This window comes from Erpetoichthys calabaricus, chromosome 2 (assembly GCF_900747795.2).
Source record: "Erpetoichthys calabaricus chromosome 2, fErpCal1.3, whole genome shotgun sequence".
NCBI lineage: Eukaryota > Metazoa > Chordata > Cladistia > Polypteriformes > Polypteridae > Erpetoichthys > Erpetoichthys calabaricus.
The window spans coordinates 279,631,580-279,651,791 of NC_041395.2; the positions used below are offsets into that span (position 1 = coordinate 279,631,580).

Genomic DNA, 20,212 nt, shown 5'->3' on the forward strand with positions numbered 1-20,212 from the left:
GGTCACAGGGTAACAGTCCATGACAGAGACCACTTTCACGTGTGTTGTTTGAAAAGAAAACCAAAGTAACTAGAGAAAACCACAAGTGGACTCCTGGACAACATTCAGATTTAGTCACCCTACTTCAACAGATACTGTAGATGTTAAAATTGTTTTAAAAATGTGTTCTCTAAAGTGGCAAGAAAGTTTTTCCTAAATTCAATCTAGTATATAACACAAAATGGTTAAAAAAATATTTTTCTTTCCTGAAAATTACATAGCCAGTTTAGACAATTATTCAAAATCTAGTTTTATTGGCTAACTACAGCCAATCTGGAACCAAAACTAAATGTGGCAGTTTTACCCAGAATTCTAACCAGCTGAATGTGTGTTATGTTTGATTCACCACAGGCCCTAATTCTAATCCTAGAATGAAAATTGGCACTCTGTGGTCAAAATGCAAGGGAAAGAGAAAAAGAGAAACAGAGACAGAGCCTAACACGCAGTAATGGCTTGTCCAAGCCAAGCTTTCACTGGGTCAATAAACTCACAGTCAAATTCTTAACGCTTAGCAGGGAATTTCTTCAATTGTGAAATTTCAAATTAGAAGACAGAGTACATCATACATACGGTTTTGTTTTGTAAGTGCTCATTTAAATTATCTGCTTGTCATTTAGTTGTGTAGTATATATAATATTCAAGCAATTTATTATAATCTAGACATTTATTAATAACATTCAGTGGCTAATTACATTTTTTATTTGCAAATTACTTTGTTTCTGAAAGTATCATTTGTGTATACCAGAATGCTAGATTTATTCATGAAGTTGGATAACACAAATACATATATAGCAGCACTTTAGAAAATACCATCTTTTAACATACTTATTTTGAAACATTTTGCCTCAGAGAAAAGCAATGCTTCACACTGTGTTGCTGCTGCATATGGATATAGTTGAACAAACACTAACTAATTTTCCCTGGGAACAGCCTGAGATCCTTGTCCTGATATTCGTAAATATCCTGTAACTGACACTCAGCGAGGTATTGAAACTGTGACACATGAGTGCTGGCCTGTACTGAATTGCCCTAAATAAGCTAGAATGCGATTTCTACTCCAATTTGATCATGCTCCGTTATATAAAGATCTGGAAATTGTCATGGTTGTGAGGGGACATCAAATAGTTTACTGGAGTCAACCCAGATACTTCAAAAACTTTTGACATTTGGTATAAGCTTCTTCAAAAAGGTAATTTTCAAATAGGACTACTTACACTATGCATATCAAGAAATCCCAGCTCTACAAACCATTACATTGCCACCCCCACATGCCTGTTTACTGACAACTGGCAAGTTCCATCCTTGGACTCTTTATATTTATTATTTACCAACCTTCCAGTCAACCTGAGTCATCACCTGCTTTCTGGCAACTGGCAAGATGCATCCTTGGATTCTTTGGAGTTATTATTCATTGGACCTTCAGTCAATCCGAATCATCAGACTTTGAGATTCACTAGATTAAAATATTTTTTTCCAGTCCTGCAGTTATTTATTTGTGTTTCCTAGACCATTGCAACAACACCTAGTTGTACTTTAAATAATAAAGCTAAAACTTCATTGGGTGGTCAGCTGCACTAATGGATGTAGTTAAGTCCAAGTCACTATTCTTATTCCAGATTGGTGACTTTCAAAATGTGGAGGAAACAGAAAGACAAGTGTAGTTGCATCATTTTCCTGTACATCATTTAAATCCATGCCTGCAAACTAAGTGAAATCACAGTCAGGACACCATACCTACACTTGACAATGTGCCTTCAAAGAGTGACTAGTATGTTAGACCAATATTCCTGTAACTCTAAGCACCAAAGTTTGTGGCATTCAGTTGAGTGACGTATACTGTCTTTTTTAAAATTTCTATTGAATTTATTTAAAGCATGTAACATTCTATACAATCAACTCAAACTTAAACTAAATTCAATTCAACCCGCACTCATGAGAAAGAGAGAAAGGCCAACAGCCAAAGTAAAACTTTTGACAATAGTATAGAGGGAAAGGAGTCTTTCACCCCAATATAAATGTTTATTCTCAGATATTATTGATTAGATCCTGCCAGGTTTTAAAAAAGTTTTGAAAAGATCCTCTAAGAGAGAATTAGATTTTTTCCAATTTCAAATAGTATATAACATCAATTACCCACTGACTTAAAAGAGGTGGGTTAGGATTCTTCCAGTTGAGCAATATAAGTCTACGTGCTAATAGTGAAGTAAAGGCAATCACAATTTCTTTGTTCTTCTCCACTTTAAGCCCATCACCAAACAGAGCTGTTAATGGATTAGGAGGGATTGTGACACAAAGGCTGTCTGATAGGCGTTTAAAAAGTTTTGTCCAGAATGATGTTCATTTGGTGCACATCCAAAACATGCGGCCTAGTGAAGCTGGAGCTCAATTGCAATGTTCGTATGTTGGATCTTGCCCTGGAAACATTTTGGACAATTTTAAACAAGGCAGATGTGCTTGATAAAAGATTTTAAGTTGAATAATTGTATGCTTTGCACATATGGTGCTACAGTGAATTCTGTGCATGGCTGCCTTCCACTCCTTCTCTGAAATGTTGAGTAAGAGATGCTTTTCTCACTGTACTTTGAGATATTTAAAAGGAAGTGACTTTGAAATGTTTTTATATATTATAGAAATGCTGTCTGAGTCTTCAAGACTGATCAATATCTCTTCTAGAACAGAAATTCGTGGGAGATGATGAAATTTGGGCAGATTCTATTTAGCAGAGTTTCTAATTTGGAGATAGTGGAAAAATTGTGTTGATGGGAAACTAAATTTAGAGTGTAGTCTTATATGTGCAATTTTTCATATTAGGAAATAGATTACTATAATGCCAATGTTAGAATACACACCCAAATCTTATGCTCATGTGAACAGTGTTCACACATATGTCTGCTCCTCAGTACTAGAAGGAGAACCCATGCAGACACTCTTTTAAAAGGCCATATAATTTGGTACACTATAAACAACACATTTTGCATCTCAAACCAATAGTGATAACGAAAAACAGTCTGTGATTTTTCTGATGTCACTATCAGCTGCAATATAATTTACAAATGCTAAACTGAAAATTGTTCTTTTTAAGCTGAAGGTGCTTCACTGATTGTTCTTTGTCTGATGTCTGGATTTTTCATTTGAAGTGATCTTTTGCAAGGTACATGTGTCGCTAATGCAGACAGAAAGCACATTGACATAACACTGATTTATCATATCTTGTCTGCTTTGAATAGAACTATGACTGATTCATAAAAGTAAATTACCAAAGAGCTGTGTGTGCACAGTGCAAAATCTACATCCATTATTGAAATTTGAAGTTATTTATGTTTAAAATATAGGACAAATAAAGAAGAGTAAATTAGCATGAAAGTAAGCCAGGGCCTCCACTGGGCAGTCCAATTGAGGCTCACCCTGCCCTACTTACTCCAAATCACAGCAGCTGGCTAAGGCTAACCAGGCCTAAAATGGGAAAACTGGATGAAAGTTAACAAATAAACTTAAATGTTCAAAAAAAGGAAAGGGGATCACTGAAAAACTCCAGTGTGCGAACCAAAGGAAATAGGATTCGTTTATCCATCCATCCATCCATTTTCCAACCCGCTAAATCCGAACACAGGGTCACGGGGGTCTTCTGGAGCCAATTCCAGCCAACACTAGGAGCAAGGCAGGAACCAATCCTGGGCGGGGCTCACACACACACACACACACACACACACAAACAACAAGCACACACTAGGGCCAATTTAGAAACGCCAAGGATTCGTTTATGAATAAAAATATTTATTTAGACAGAAAAGGGTTTACTAAAAGTTTCTCAAAAGGGCATAACTGAGGTGCCAAAAGATAAGGTGAAGAAGTCCCAATAAATAATTCCAGAAAATGTAATACAAGAATAGAGAAGAAGAAATCAAAGAACCAGAAAATCCAAACAAAATAAGTAAATACCCACAAGTACACAATCATAGAAATGATAAAAAATACATAAAAAATATGACAAATAACTGAAAAACAACAAAATGAATAATAAGATGCATAACCCTTGTGAGGAATACTACAAAAGGCTGATAAAAGGTGTTATTTTAAGTACGGTTAACCCAAAAAACAAATCAAAACTTGGAACTGGATGAAGGAAGAATTAGGTTACTCAGGATACAGCGGGAATGGAAAATGGGTGGATGGAGGTTAATAATTGCTTTTAACAAATGTTTGTATTGCACCAAAGGTATGGCAAAAGAAAATGCTTGGCAACAACTGTCCATTCAGCCAAACATAGCTTGTATTATTCTGATTTACCTAATGTTTCCAAAATACTGTCAACTTTATTTTACAGAAAATCTCAAAAATATCATCCTCATATAAATTATTTAGTACTTGTTTTATGCACTGTATCTATAGTTTATTATGTAAAGAAATATGTAGGAGGTTTTTTTTATTTTCTTTTATCAATTTCATATGTGAACTTTAATCATGTTACATCTTATTCTTGGTTTACGTCCTTTTATCTTTATTCATTGCTTCACCCCAACAGTCCGGAATTGTGTCTACTACCTCAGCTCTGCACTTTTTCCATTACTAGTATACATTTTTTGTATATTACAGAACAAAACTGAACACAGATTTCCAAGTGTGGTCTCAACAGCACACTATACAGCTTAAGCAGACCCTCTGTTGATTTGTGTGCACCAATACAAATTAATTTTCAGCCCCAGCTAATAATAGATTGATGTCGCAATTTGTCTTGCCTTGGCTCTGGCTCTAGCTCCCGTGGCACTTTCAGAAAGTTGACAAAAAGATTAGTTGTCAAGTGGAACATTATGTTTTCATTAGTAAGGCCAGGTCCGACATGACCCTTTGATAAAAACACCTTCTCAATATTTTTTTAAACAAAGTTAATAAATACGTATACTTCATGATAAAATGATACCACTGCCAATTATCAAACTAAAGTTTTCAGATTACTTTAACACTTGGGTCATTGATTTTCTAAAATAATTTTAAGAATGCCTCCTACGGTTTGTTGCATTTTCTTGGAATTTATGGAACTACAGCCAAAATGCTGGTTTTAGTTCAGAAAAACAGAAAACCTGATTTCTGCGAGTAGCATGCAAATCCATCCATCCATTTTCCAACCCGCTGAATCCGAACACAGGGTCACGGGGGTCTGCTGGAGCCAATCCCAGCCAACACAGAGCACAAGGCAGGAACCAATCCCGGGCAGGGTGCCAACCCACCGCAGTAGCATGCAAATGTCTTCTAAAAAACTAAATTTACTTTCGTTACATACTTTACTTTTGTATTCTCATACACAATATTTTAGAAAATATGGCAGAATTTAGAACCAATGTTTTCATTAAAATTGGCAAATGAATCAGTGATGCTTTAATTCATTTCTTTTCCTATACATTTGTATGCTGGGTCATGGTGTTTGGAGATCTGGAACATGTTTACCTTAGATACGATGAATTGAGCCTGATCAGTTAGTTTTTGAGACACTTGGGGAACAACAAAAGGAAAGTATGGTAAAAGTGGATTTAAATAAACATAATTACAATAATGAAAAGCTTATATAGTACATAGTTAAGAATCTGAAAGAACTATAACAACATGGGTGGAGCCACGATAGTAATCCAGAAACATGCATTCAGAATGTTACGTTACTGTATACAGTAGAAATCAGAGGTTACAATATTACAGAAAGGGAATGTTAGCAAAAGGACAAGTCCAGAAATAAGCAAATAGAGTTATTTCAGGACTGTGGACATTAAGGTAAGACTGAAGGAGGTAACTCATTTTACTTTATGTAATACAGATAAATATTTTAAGTTACTGTTACTTTTAAAGCTGTTACTTTAAACTGAGTGGCACAGTGGAAAGTTGGTTAATCACTAATTTTACCTTAATGTTAGAAATCCCCTACACATCCAGAAAAACTATACATGATATAATTTATAAATTAATGTACTATAAAGTTGCACTATCTTTATATCTTAAAAAGCTGGGTAAGTAGGGATTGAAAGTTATTTTGGGCTGAAAGGTGTCTTCTCATTTCTTACACCTTTATCAATTAAAGAATTAGGAATAGAAGGACAAAACAAAACTGCAGTTGTAAATCAAGGAAATGATCGATAACATAACTCAAGAGAGCACTCGAGTAACAAAATGAACTCAAAATTGAACAATTTCCAGATGGCAATGACAGGAAACCATATGTCAGTGGAGCCCGCTGAAAAAAAAAACAGCTAGTCAAAAGCACCACTATAGTGGCTAACAGGACTACCTTAGTAATGTTAACTTGATAGAAGAAAATAAAGTCAGAACTTCAATTTCTAAAATAAGCTCCATCACAAACTCAGTCCGAACAAAACTATTGAAATGGCAGCACCCATTCTCAGCAGGATGAATGACACAGTTACCAGACCATTACTGCAAAAGAACAAGCTAGACACACATACGCTTGACAATTGTGGAACAATTTCAAATTTATCCTTTCTTTCTAAAATTCTTTGAAGAGCAGTTCACCATACGGCTTCCATTTCCATTTCACCTTATGCATCATATCCCGATTTAGTTCCATTCTGGCTTCCACACTGCTCACAGTACAGAAAAGGAACTAACCTATGTTGTAAATGACCATTTAATATCCTCAGATGAAGGAAATCCCCTGTAATTTTTTGTTAGATTAAGCAGAGCCTTTGACACCATTGATCATACAATTCAATTATATTGAACTGAAAATTACATTTGGCTCCCAGGCACTATCCTTGCACTCATACTTATCCAGTTGATTTCAGTATGTGCAAAAATTTGTCGACAGTATTCTGTCATTATATTCAGAAGTTAAATATGGCATCACAGTACTCTAACCTTTACTGTTTTCACTTTACATGCTTCCATTTGGAATAATCATTAGAAAACATAACATTAATTTTCTCTCATGTGCAGATGATACCCAGCTATACCTTTTTTAAGACCAAATGATGTTTCACCCATGGTATCCTTATTAATTGCATCAGTGAGTTAAAGGAGTGGATGGAAGGGAGCTACCTGCCTCTGAATACAAATGTAACATAATTTCTAGTTATTGGTTGAAATGATGAAGGCTACAATAATATTCTGTCATTTTTTTAACTTAATTGACCAACATTTTTTTTTTCTGAATCAGCATGCAATTTGGGCATTGTCTTTGACACTAGTATCTCTTTTAAAACACACATTGCAAAACTATCCTAAACATGTTTTCTCCATCTTAAAAACATTTAAAATTGAAGATGTTTTCTAAAAATAGTGGATACTGAAGAATTAGTTCATGCATTTATTTCTAGTAACATTGACTACTACAATGTATTATTCACAGGCTGTTTAAAGAATCATTACAAGAACTTTAAAGTATGACCATATAACTTCAATTCTGGCTGGCTTCCAGTTAAATTTAGAGTGGATTTCAAAATCTTAACAAATAAAACCTCAAATGGCCAAGACTCTGCTTGCTTATCTGAACTTATTGTCACTTAAAACCCAGAACATGCAATAACATCTCAAGAAGCTGGCCAGCTAAAGATTCCAGGGATTAATAAAATAGCAGTGGGAGGTTGAGCTTTTAGTGGAACAATCTGCCTGCTTATATAAGAGATGTCCCCTTGGTGTCAGCTTTTAAATCTAGGCCGAAGACTTGCTACTTTAGTTTAGCATACCCTGCTCGGAGCTGCTGAAAGCTGTGCATATTCCATCTCCGTTTGACAGCCAAAAATATAGGCATACAATAATGATGAACTGTTACTAACCTTACCCTATTGTCTTTCTCTTCATGGCATCATGCTATGGTATTTGGTGAAACTGTTCTACTTCCAAGCTGTTTTCCTCCCCATGGAAAACACACCAGAAACACTGGGAATCTTGGAATCTGCAGATGATAAGATTCTGTCATCAGGTTACATGGCCCAGTATAGACTGTACTGTAGGATGCCCAGTAGAGGGTGAGCACCCAGTTGGCAAAGATCTACAGAACTGTGACTGTCTCTGACTTTGTCTCCGAGTTCCTCTGTTACAAATGACTTTGGATCTCCTTGAAGTTTATATTCTCCAGGGATGCTGTTGATTGGAGTTTTTGCTTTCCTCTACTTTGTTGTCAACTGGCCATAGTTCAGCAGTCGATCAATGGACAGATAGTGCTGGGCTCCTTTTATGTTAATCAGTTTCAAACTACTTTGTTTTCCTGTTTAAACAAATTTGGTTTGTTTATGCATACACATTATGTAATTAGTTATATATAAAGTTTGTATTTGCATTTTACCTGACAACTTGTCACTCCAATTTGCACCTGCACTAAAGAGAGCTTTACAAAAATAAACTGAATTGAATTGAATTAACAGAGCTCATAGGGCAGGAGTCTGATAACAAAATGTTCATGAAGAAGGAATGCATGTATGAGGTGAACTTCAAATCAGGTGTGAGTAGAGCTGTTTGTGGTATTTGGATTGAGTACCATATATACTCACATTTAAGTTATCCCGCAGAAAAGTCAGGACTTGATTTTACCGTATAATTTCCAGTATTTTATAATGTCGGTTGTATAAGTCGAATGCAGAAAACTTACACTATTGGTCCAAGAGATAATGATATGCTAACGGCCACCTGAGAGAGTAACCATGGAGCACACTGCCTTTATTCTATGTATTGTGCCTAAGTGACCACACAGTAATACCCAAACTATTCCGAAGTGACGTTTGCACTGTTTTGTGCTTTTTGTATCTCACACCCTCGTACAACTTTATAGTAAGAGCATCCCTTATCTACAATGGAGCGTTCGATCAGAAGGAAATATGAAGCTGGTGTTAAATTAAAAGTCGTTGAAGTTGTGAAAAAAATTGGTAACTGTGCTGCTGCAACAAAATTCGATGTGTCTGAGAAACTGATGTGAGATTGGAGGAAGCAAGGAGAAGTAAAAAAAAAATCAAGTGTCACATTTTTGAACAGGCGTACAAGTCAGGGTCTGATTTTATGATCGATTTTTCGGGTTTCAAGACCCGACTTACAGTGTATCCGGAAAGTATTCACAGCGCATCACTTTTTCCACATTTTGTTATGTTACAGCCTTATTCCAAAATGGATTAAATTCATTTTTTTCCTCAGAATTCTACACGCAACACCCCATAATGACAACGTGAAAAAAGTTTACTTGAGGTTTTTGAAAATTTATTAAAAATAAAAAAATTGAGAAAGCACATGTACATAAGTATTCACAGCCTTTGCCGTGGCTTTCTTCAATGATGTCCATGTCCAGCATGCACTGGACCTCTTGTTCCACCTCTGCATGTTTCGCCTCCGGGAGGCAGTAGGGCCGTTCCCTGACTACCACCCCTGGGTCCGTCACTATATTGCGCTGAATCAGCGAGGTGCGGCCTGGTGCTTCACTGACCACTTCCGAGACAGACAGGATCGCTCATTCAAGCTCCTGTCACTGGTGGGGTGTCAAATTGTGGCCGAGGTTAAGGTCAGGTGTTTTCGAGAAAAGGGATAGGGTAGCACCAATAAGAGGGCGGTCTTCCCTGTCTTTCCATGGCTTCAATAGATTGACGTGATATACCCGCTCGCTCAGTCGACGATTTGGTTGACTCACCAAATAGTCCATGAGCCCCTTTCTTTCTTTAACCTTGTAAGGGCCCTGCCAATGTGCCAACAATTTGGAGTGGGAAGTGGGCAATAGCACCATTACTCGATCTCCCAGCTGAAACTCTCGCAGGGAGGTGTTTCAATTATAATTCCGCACTGGCGCTGTTTGAACTTTCGACATGTGCTCTTTTAGCAAGGGTCTAATTTTCTCCAATTTATCGTGTAACTGGGCGATATACTCTAATATATTAGTGGAGGGAAGTGTCTCCCTTTCCCAACCCTCTTTTAGAACATCCAAAATGCCCCGGGGTTGGCCCTATATAGTAGGACATACAGAATTCAAAAGTGTTAATTGTGTGTCATGTTCTCAAAGATGTTTTCATTGCATTGACTAAATCATTCCAAAGACCATTTTAGGTTGAATGATGGCTTCATATTGGTTATACGTGAATGAGAGAGGGAGGGCCATGCTGTTGACTGGTGGTCAATTCAGGGATGGTTTCTATCTAGTGTCTGGTGTTGCTTGAAAAGACGTTGGCCCCCCAGTGATCCTGAACTAACTTACATAGGTGTAGAGCAAAACTGAATGATATGGACTACTTTAATCTGAGAGATGGTACTGAATCTGCAAAGCATAAACATCAATTTTCATCCCGAAATAACATAACCTAAGCAAGCCCAAAACATATTTATAGTTTTAGCTACAGTTTAGAAATGTGATAATAAACCTGAAACTGAAAAAAAACTGAAAAATGCCAATAGATAATGTAAAACATTAAAAACAAGCTTCTTGGAAGAGTTCCCTGTCTGAATTGTTCTCTGTCTGCCTGTTTATTAAAACAAACAATAGGAAATCCTCATCCAACAGGAATACTTCTCTGTGCCAAAGCAATTTCCATGACTGCAAATCTGGCTGAGCTATATATATGCAGTGCATTATGCTGAAATGCAATTATAATAATGCAATAAAGAGCATGTGAACATTTCCATAATCAAGTAATCAAAAACATTACTTTTTACAAATGAAACCTTAAAAACAAGTAGAATTTCAACACATTCCATCACATTTTGTCTTAAACTCAATAAATTTCAGTGTAATCACCATTTAGTGCCTATTGTGTGAAATTTGTGTGCAGTGGCGTTTCTGCATTCACGGTCAGTTGGGTTGAGAACCACCACATGTTAGAAAAAATAATAAGCTTCCCTCAATAATTTAACATATTATTAAAATGTTTATAACAGCCATTAACTCTGTCTTCTTAATTAATTTTTCTTCAGTTTTTTATAATTCTAAAAAATACGCTGTCCTCCAAAGATCGAGGTTTCAGCCCCAGTAGTGCTCAAGTACCAGCAGATTACCCACTGCATGTGCTTTTTGATAGGCAATTTATGTTGGAGCCATCATTCTTCTTCTTCCTATTTCATAATCGGCTTCTGCAATTTGCCACACACACTGCCAATCCAGCCCCAGGAATTTGTGAGTAACAGCAGGTTTTCTGCAGTGGAAACAGGGCTGTTATTCTTCTTCTTCTTCTTATCATGTAATAGTTTCCTGACCATAATGCTGCACTGCTGCTTGCTGTGAGAAGGACTCTAAACCCAAATACTTGGTCAAGATAGCCAGCACTTCCATTTCATGGGTCATGTTATGTGTATCATGTCATAATCTCTCGATTAAGACCAAGATCAAGGGACAAGGGCTGGTGGTTTACAGGTTTTTACGTAACTGACGGACAATCCTTAGCATTTTACATATATAGATGGCCATTTTAAAATAAGTACTTTTTTTAATTGCACATTTGTGCCTCCGGTTTGAGCATTTCTCAGTCTAGGATATGCAATACATGCAAATGAAGAGGTATAAAAAGTCCTTCTCAGTCTAGGATATGCAATACATGCAAATGAAGAGGTATAAAAAGTCCAGGACCTTTTCCTCTCTTTGCAGTAGCCACAGTAATTACAATAAGAAAAGGGGTGTGCATGATTTTAGAGACATTATATTGTGTACACATTTATATTTCCATGATACAAAAAATTAGAATGGTTGTTTAAGTAAAATACTACTTCTGGCTGAGTAGTTTTTCTCAAATTTGATATCTGTTTGATTTTTATCATTATAAATATCTATACAAAATTTGAATCATCTATCTGTAATTATAACCATAGTTTAGTTGAAAATTTGTGAAAGTATTCAATTAAAGTACCATTTCTATTTGCTGGAAGTGGCCCAAAAGTTGATAGGATTCCTTATTTTAGATATAAAGCAGGTGTACAAAATCTCATTGACCTAAGAGTTATCGTGTTTACACACAGACACACATAATTTCAAAAATTGTATTTTCATGCTCAGGAAGGTTTAAAATGTCAAGATTCATCAAAATCTCGAGGTCAAATTTTTTCACGATTCCTACACTTTCTCTTTACTATGTTAACAAGAAAGTAAAAAAAAACTGTTGGTTGAATCGATGATGTCTTGATATTTTGCACAATTCCTGAGATTTCTTGTCTGACAGGATTCATTTAATTTTAGTGTATTAAAATTGTCATTCTAGCTCCTTGTGGCAGAGTTTATTGGAAACTTTTCTTTACATTCCTAATTCTCACAAAATGTTTTTCTCTTGCCATAGTGACAACACCATCTTATTCATACAAGAGAAGCGTGTTTTGCCTTGTTGTCATCTTGACTCTAAGTAAACGAATTCAGAGTTGGTGTCACCATGCTGTCCATCCATCTCTTTTGCTTAAGCAGCACCAATTATGCAGTATAAGTTTATTTTTGCATGTGAGAAAGTGGTTTTAGGCCATGAGCTTCATTTCTGAGATGCTCTTCTTTGCATTTCTGAGTACTCTCAGTGATGCTATGACTTTTTGTAGCACAGTGGCTGGAACTGGACGGTTTCTAAAAGTATCAGTATGAGATATTGGGATGCATTAGCTATTAGATAACAAAACAAGCTTGAAGGGCTGAATGGTCCCCTCTCATTTGTCAAATTTTGTATGGTTTTAGAACTGTAGTAGCTTTGCTCTATTTTAACACTGGTCAGTAATACAGGATGATCACTATGATCCCTGCTAAGATTTTATTGCCCAAATGGAATGTCAAAAGAGGAGGGAAACCAACAGGTAAAACCCTAGCCACACCAATGAAACTTGTATCACTATATGTAAGTCAATGTTTTAATTATATAAAGAGTTTAATAAAGAAAATTCAAAAGTCAAAAAGCAAGAAAAGTAAACAATGGAGAAATGCAGCCTCTTCGTGGGAAGAAGTGAAAAATACAGGGGAAGTTCTCTAAGTGATTAATCACTAGTGACAGACAATTATGCTGATTTTAAGTTTGTCCAGCCCCCTCACATGGCTTGTTGAACCTTCATTTACAATTTATCTTTCATTTTTGACATATTCTAACTGTAATGCCATGTCTCCACGAAGGCTGTCAGTTTTTACATTTTCCCTCCAACTCCTCGTTCCAAACAAGTGCTGAAATGAAGAACCCAACACACTGAATTGGTAGGTAAATCCAAGCTTATTTTATGCCTTAAAACAATCCCAGCTGCCCCTCCTATTAAGTCACCTTAGACACTTTTAAAATAACAGACCAGGAAGAAACATTAGCCGATTCTTGCACACATCTTTCCCTTATCTACCTCCATTCCATTCTCCTACTATCCACCATCTCTTGGGCCCCTTCAGTTACACTCCATATAAACCTTACAGTTAAGACAAGGGTAATGCATCCTCCATTACTGATGCTTTGTCATCATGTTTGGCTGCTGAGTGTCAGAAAGGTTCCATCCAGAGGAGAAGAAGGGTGAGGAGAAGGAAGGAGATGGTGCAGCCATCCCCACTCATCTTGTGACTCCCTTACTCAGTCGTCCTCCCACATTACAAAGCCTCCATAAAAACTATTAGAAAGAGAGTTGCCACAATCAATCTGAAAGAAAACAATGACAGAATATTTTTCTTCCAGAGGCAGAAAGTAATACTGACAGCGTTTCATAGATGACAGTGATAGATTTTGACTTAGCCAAAGTGTGATATTCCGAATATTTTGTAAACGATTGAATTGACAATGACCAGAGGATAATGAAGCATGCTTGAAAGAAGTTAAGAGTGAAAATTAGAAACTTTTCCGGCACTGAGTTGGGGATCTCACAAGAAGAAGAACATTGGTTTTGTTAGTGTTCAGGTCTACAAAGTTAGCTGACATATTTGTACTGTTACTATGGCATAAAATTAGCTTATCTTTAACTAATATGCATCCAGAAGTGACTTTTCCCATAAACCTAGGAGTCATTATAATGGCAGCAAATTGGGTCATCTAGAGGCAAAATGCTGGATCAAACATCAAAACCTGAAAGAAGCTGTAGGAGGGAGAGACCACAGATGGCTGGATTCATCACTAAACACGCCTGAGTGCACCTGACCAAAGAGGCAGCAGCATTTTACAAAGCAGAATAATCCTGGAAACCCAGCATACTGTAGTGTTTAAGCTGTACATCCGGCATCAGAAGTAAAGAAAAGAACATTCATAATACATGCAGTGTCTGAGCTGTGGAGTGAAGCAAAAAATAAAGACTAGAAAAATGACAGTTAGATGATAAGTAATCTGAGCAAAAGTAATGTGTTCTAACATTTAGAATAGAAAAGGCAGATTTAGCATTAGGTAAATTAGTGTGAATAGAGGGGCCAAGAGAAGACAATGTGGGCAGCATGTGTAGCCAACAGATATATTGTAGCTTTTGAAGAGGGGACTGCTTTCTGTGCAGAAGTGTCATGTCATGTTATTTTCTAATCTGCATAATCCAGACCAGTGTCGCGGGGAGTGCTGGAGCCTATCCCAGCTAGCATATGACACAAGGCAGGAACAAACCCTGGACAGGACTCAGAGCCCATTACAGGGTGAACACACACACCAGAGCCAATTTAACATTGCCAGTTTACTTAACATGCATATCTTTGGGCAGAAGGAGGAAACTGGAGCACCCAGTGGTCACCCTCACAGACACTGGGAGAACATGCAAAGTCAACACAGGGAGGACATGGGATGCGAGCCCTGGTCTCCTTACTGTGAGGAAGCAACACTACTAGTGCGCTTCGATGTCACTCACATACAGAAGTGCTATAGCTCAATTAAAGATAAAGACACACTGTTGTAGATGACATTGGTATTTGACCAGTAAGGCATTTGTTTCTCATAATACAGATGCTGATGCCCTTATCCTCTTATGCAGTTGCCCATCTGGGCCTTGCCCTTCTTTTTTATCCTGGTTAGATCCAGTTTGCCCTCTTCTCTCAAGACAACAAGAGAAGCCTTTGTATGAAATCTTCAGTTTCTTGCCAATCTGTCACATAGAATGGCCTTCCATTTGCTAAAAAAAAAAATAGACTGACATGTTTCTTGAGAAAGCTGTTTCACTTGTTTTCACTGAACATTAGTAATGCCAGTACATTGAAGCCCAAGTGAACAGAATACAATTAGTAAAGGTTTCTCTAATAACCAATAAGCGTAGAAATACCACAAATTAAGGATAATGCTGTGGGAGTTTACCATTAGGACACTGAAGGAATTGCTGCCATATGTGAATAATAAAGTAAAAATCAGTCTTTCATGCAGTAATAGCCATTATAAACACCAGAAATGCTTTGGCTATCAGTTTAATGGTACCATGAAAATAAGAGGTATCAATTTCTATCAAAAAATGTACATTTCTAAGAAAAAAACAAACTTTTGAATGGTAGTGTGAAGATATTGCTATATATAGCTGATCAGTAGAAAAGAAAACCAGTAGTAAGAACGGAAAACTCCAGGTTTAGACTATAGACCCCTTGTATATGTAATCGGCAAGATCTCTTCCTGAACCCTGTTTTAGCATTGATTACTGAAAGGAAGTCATTATAATAAATGCCAGTAACTCAAAAACTGCTGCTGACTTTTGAATGACTTCCACAAGTCTTTTTCTTAATACATTCATTTTGACTAAAGGAAATGTCTACTGCACTAATTTTACATAGGAATGACCACCGTTAGGTGGGGATACTTATTGAGGTGAAATAAAAACAAAACAAAACAATAAGTAAAAGTGTACATCCTATTAGGAGCATACAATAGAGCCCATGAGGATTATTGCAGAGTTTTGATTATTTCAATGTCACCGTAATGAATGTCTGAATGAGTGGAAGTGTTTAAACAATGGTAAATGCTACCTTATTGTATGATGAGCATTTCTGACCTAAATTCTAAATAGGCACATTCTCAGCAATCCACTGAATGAAGGTTATATTTAAAACAAAATCATCCACCCTTGCAGTTTAAGGCCTTTCAGACAAATTTTTTATCAGCTAAAGATCTAATGCACTGTAGCAAGCAAACTGCCTTGCATTGAGATACATTTTCTCCTCTAGAGACATATAGTTCATCTCAGAAATGCACAGAACCACTTACAGATGTTTCACTAATATTTACCTTCCCCTGCACTATCCTATGGGAATGCCTGCTCATTGGATGATAAACTTAGTGCCATCCCATTGAGGTTTGCACTTTCCCAGCTACCTAATGGATCAAAAAGGTTTTCCAAAGAATTTATTTCCTTCGCTCCCCATGAGCCCTTCCTACCAGGAAGGCTACTGAGATATTAACAATTCCTAGCAATATTAGCTTACGCTCATGGCTGTACAGTACATGCTCTACAACTGAACTTTTCCTCATGCTGATTTAAGAAAAATCCTAGTTGATAATTCAAGTCAGATGTATCGTGGTGCTATGTAAATGGGAGGCAGTGAATAATAAACAACTGGTGCCCTGTCCAGTATCGGCTCTGGCCCAGACCCAAGTGCTTCTGGGGATAGGCTTCAGCTCTTCAGCTAATGTCATAGATTAAGTGGGTTCAGAATGTGCATAGATGGGCAAATTATGGACAGAATTTAAAAAAGACACAGTTTCTACAATATTTAAGCTAAAGAAAGAAGACAAAAAGTGAGCTTCAAAATAATACACACATGAAAATGCTGAAAAAAGCATTTAGTAAACCTATCCTGGCAAAATCTAGCATAAACCACATACAGGTGGCACATACTCAATGGCAGTTGTATACCCACTCATTCCAGACCAGAGTCACCAGTTAATCAAATTTACGTAGCTTTGGGGTTGGAGAGCAGCCCATGCCGAAACATGGAAAACAATGACCTGACCGAAATTTCAGCCAAGCATCCTGAACCAGGACTATACAATGCACCACTAATTTTGAAATGAAAAGTTTTACATTCATTGGAAAGTCATGTGAGTGGAGTTTGACACTATATGAGTGAATCAGGTTCTGTTTGCAATGGGCTTTTGTCTTGTCCAGGGTTCATTCCTACCTTGCACCCGAAGTGGCTGGGATAGGCTGTACCTCTCATGCAACCTCTGACTGGATTAAACTGTTCTGATGATAAAAAGATGTATAGAATTCTTATTAAAATAAAAGAAATAGATACAGGAAGAAAAAATGTAGCAATTTGTAAAACTGTTGTATTTACTTGTGAACCTCTTACGGCTCTCTGAGGCTGCACTCAGTCATTTACAAAAAACTGAAATTGAACATTATTTATCGGGTCATATTATACAATAATACACCATGTAACTCTTTGGGCAACACAATGGTGCAAGAGGCAGTGTTACAGGCCAAAAGTGCTCAGACCACAGTTTAATTTGTGGTTGATTTTCTTCTGTTTGGAGGCTGCACATTCTACATTCTCATGGGGTTTTCTCTGGAGGTTCAGATTTTCTCCCAACAGCCAAAGATATGGTAACTGGCAGTTGTGTCCTTTTAGCAACCCTTTTTTTAGTCTCAACAGCACATCTCAGCTGTGGTTTCCTCCGGGTGCTCCAGTTTCCTCCCACAGTCCAAAGACTTGCAGGTTATGTGGACTGGCAATACTAAATTGGCACTAATGTATGTTTGGATTGCGTGTTCTCCATGCAATGGACTGGCACCCTATCCAGAGTTTTTGTTACTGCCTTGCACCCTATGGTAACTGGGGTAGGCTCCAGCACCCCCCACAACCCTGTTCAGGACTAAGTAGTGACTGACTGGCATCTCAGCGGCACTCAACACATTTCTTTATCTCCCATTTTTAAAGTCTGGCTTTACTTCTCCTCCTCCTCCATAAGTGCAGGATTACTCAGTCACATTTGTAGTTACTGCATATCTTTTTTCACTTTCGAAACATTCCTGTCTTTCACTCCATATTGCTGTCATACATCCCTGCTCCAAGCAACTGAATCCTCTATTCAGAAAACACCAGGATAAAGCTGTATACATTTAAAGGATTTAAAGAGTAACTTAACTGAAAGACCTCCTATTGAAAACTGATAACATAAAATAATGGTTTCTAGCCTTAGCAAAGAGGAATGAACTACTGTATATATAAATATGCTTTAGTTTAATTAAAAACCTCTATAAACCAAAAGTTTGATAAGGCAAAATAAAATCATAACACATAAAAATCACTTGCTTTATAAGAAAAAGAAAGATAATCTGGCAACAAATGTCTTATAGACAAGTCTGATTTGTTGGCCCAGAAACTCAGTCATAGCTAATGAAAGCTTCACATCCCTCCCTTAAGATAGCTGAAATGCGTAACTGGCTCCCCAGAAGTGTTCCTCAAGTATCTGCAATAGGAGTCAGGGCTTCTGACTGGACTGGCTGCCAGACACTGAGCTCACATTTAAAAATTTTAATCAGTTTATACCCCCATGTTTGTGTTTTCAGATATCCTAAACATTATTTTATAATCCCTCACTCTCTTTGCATTGAGTGAATGCCAACGTCTACTGAAACCCGAGTCCTGAACGAGTGCTCTCCAAAATCTGGTTTAAATCATCCCCGGTGTCCTGCTGTTATTCAAGGAGTTTATGTCTGAAGAGGTTGAAATTTGCTCATATTGTTTTCTAAATAAATAAATGCAGATCACATATTTGATGTGGTAAAGTAGTTATCAGATATTCAATGTGATAATTATAAAGAAATACTTGAATGTCACTTATTATGAAGATACAGTATAGACCTGGTTAGTCCAATTCGTTTTAGTGGCTCTTTTCTTGTTTGCATGAGGCCATCTCAACAGCATTTTAAACAGAATCTCTAATCGGCTGACGTTTTGAGATACTCCAACATATCTGATACAGAAGAACCTTTTTTCATAGAATGAACTATCACAGAAACAGAGTTAGGATGGAGCAGCACACTTTGTGCTTGGTGGAGATATGACAGCTATCAAAGATCCAGAGAGCTCACTGCAGTTTTAAAAAACTGAAGTAAGCGTGATGGGGCTGATGGTCTCTCCACAAGTAACAAGCACTTGGCAAACAGTTAATTTCAAAAGCAATGGTGGTTTGATCTATCACACATGTTCTTATTCTGAAGACATTTTTTTCATTAGCACAGTCAACTGTAATTATCCAGTATTTTAGTTATTGGTAGATAATTGGTGTTAAGGCATCTGCTTTACTAGCTCACACTGGATAGAACCCAAAGTCAAATGGTGATGCACAGGGAGTTTATCGTGGCTTTAAAATTTAGCCTTGGCGTTACTCACAATTTGTGGTGAATGGAAAAAATTCTCTCTAATAAGCTAATTTCTACAGAAATTTATTTCCATTGATTAAAGCTGTGTCTTTTTTAATAAATTACGATAAAGGGATATGATGCATTACTAGAGAAAATTTACAGATAGAGTAGAACAGCACTAGCAATAACAAAGAAGGCACTATGATGCCAACAACAGTCCCAGAAGTTGAATCAAAGATAAAATTACAGTTTACTCTACATAGTAGGCTCTCCAAATCCACTAAAAATGTGCTCTGCAGCTAAGATCACCCAGAACTCTAGGCCTATAATGCATATTCATCATTCAGTCAGTAACTGCACCACAACATTTATTTGCCAGGATGTATTTTTAACTGCAAGTATTCTTCCAGAGTACGGTAGGGGCTGAGTTAGTGAGGGAGCTTAGCTGACATCATCAGGATGAGCTCCACTCACAATGTTCAGAAGCAGTATCTGCTCATCCAAGTTTAGGCTAATAAGAGACTGCTTCTGAGGGCCATTGTTATCCAGGCATTGTGGGTTGATGGCTGGTCACTATCAGTTACCATAATGCAAATCTATGAACTCAGATGGCTCATTGTGTGAGTCCAGGACAATACACTTGGCATATTTCACTGTCTTTGCACTGTGGTGGTGTTGCGTGGTACAGTTGAGTGAGAGAGAGAAGGAGCCCAGCTGAAGTCACCAGAAAACTCTCTACTTGCAGCGTTCAGAAGCAGTATCTGCTCGGCCAAGTAGGGATTTCTTATTATCTGAAAACCGAGTGTTTCTGAGGGTCATTATAATCCATTTGTGGCTGGTCACCAGCAGTTGTCACAGGACAAATTTGCAAACTGAGATGGCTTGTGGTGTAGGTTCATGACAACACACTTGGCATAGTCAGCTGGCTTTGCAGTGTTGAGGGTGGAGGGTGGTGTGGAGGTACTGCACAGTATAATGGGGGCTGAGTGAGAGAGACAGCTTAGCTGATGTCACCAGG

The 20,212-nt window shown here is 37.3% G+C and overlaps 1 long non-coding RNA gene across 1 annotated transcript in view; it reads left to right on the plus strand.

The window, feature by feature from the left end:
* Positions 1-580: 580 nt before the first annotated feature.
* Positions 581-20,212, plus strand: part of LOC127526672 (uncharacterized) — an 80,919-nt gene continuing 61,287 nt past the window's right edge. Inside the window, exon 1 of the long non-coding RNA XR_007934099.1 lies at positions 581-620. This is a non-coding gene — a long non-coding RNA (uncharacterized LOC127526672). The remainder of the gene's footprint in view (positions 621-20,212) is intronic.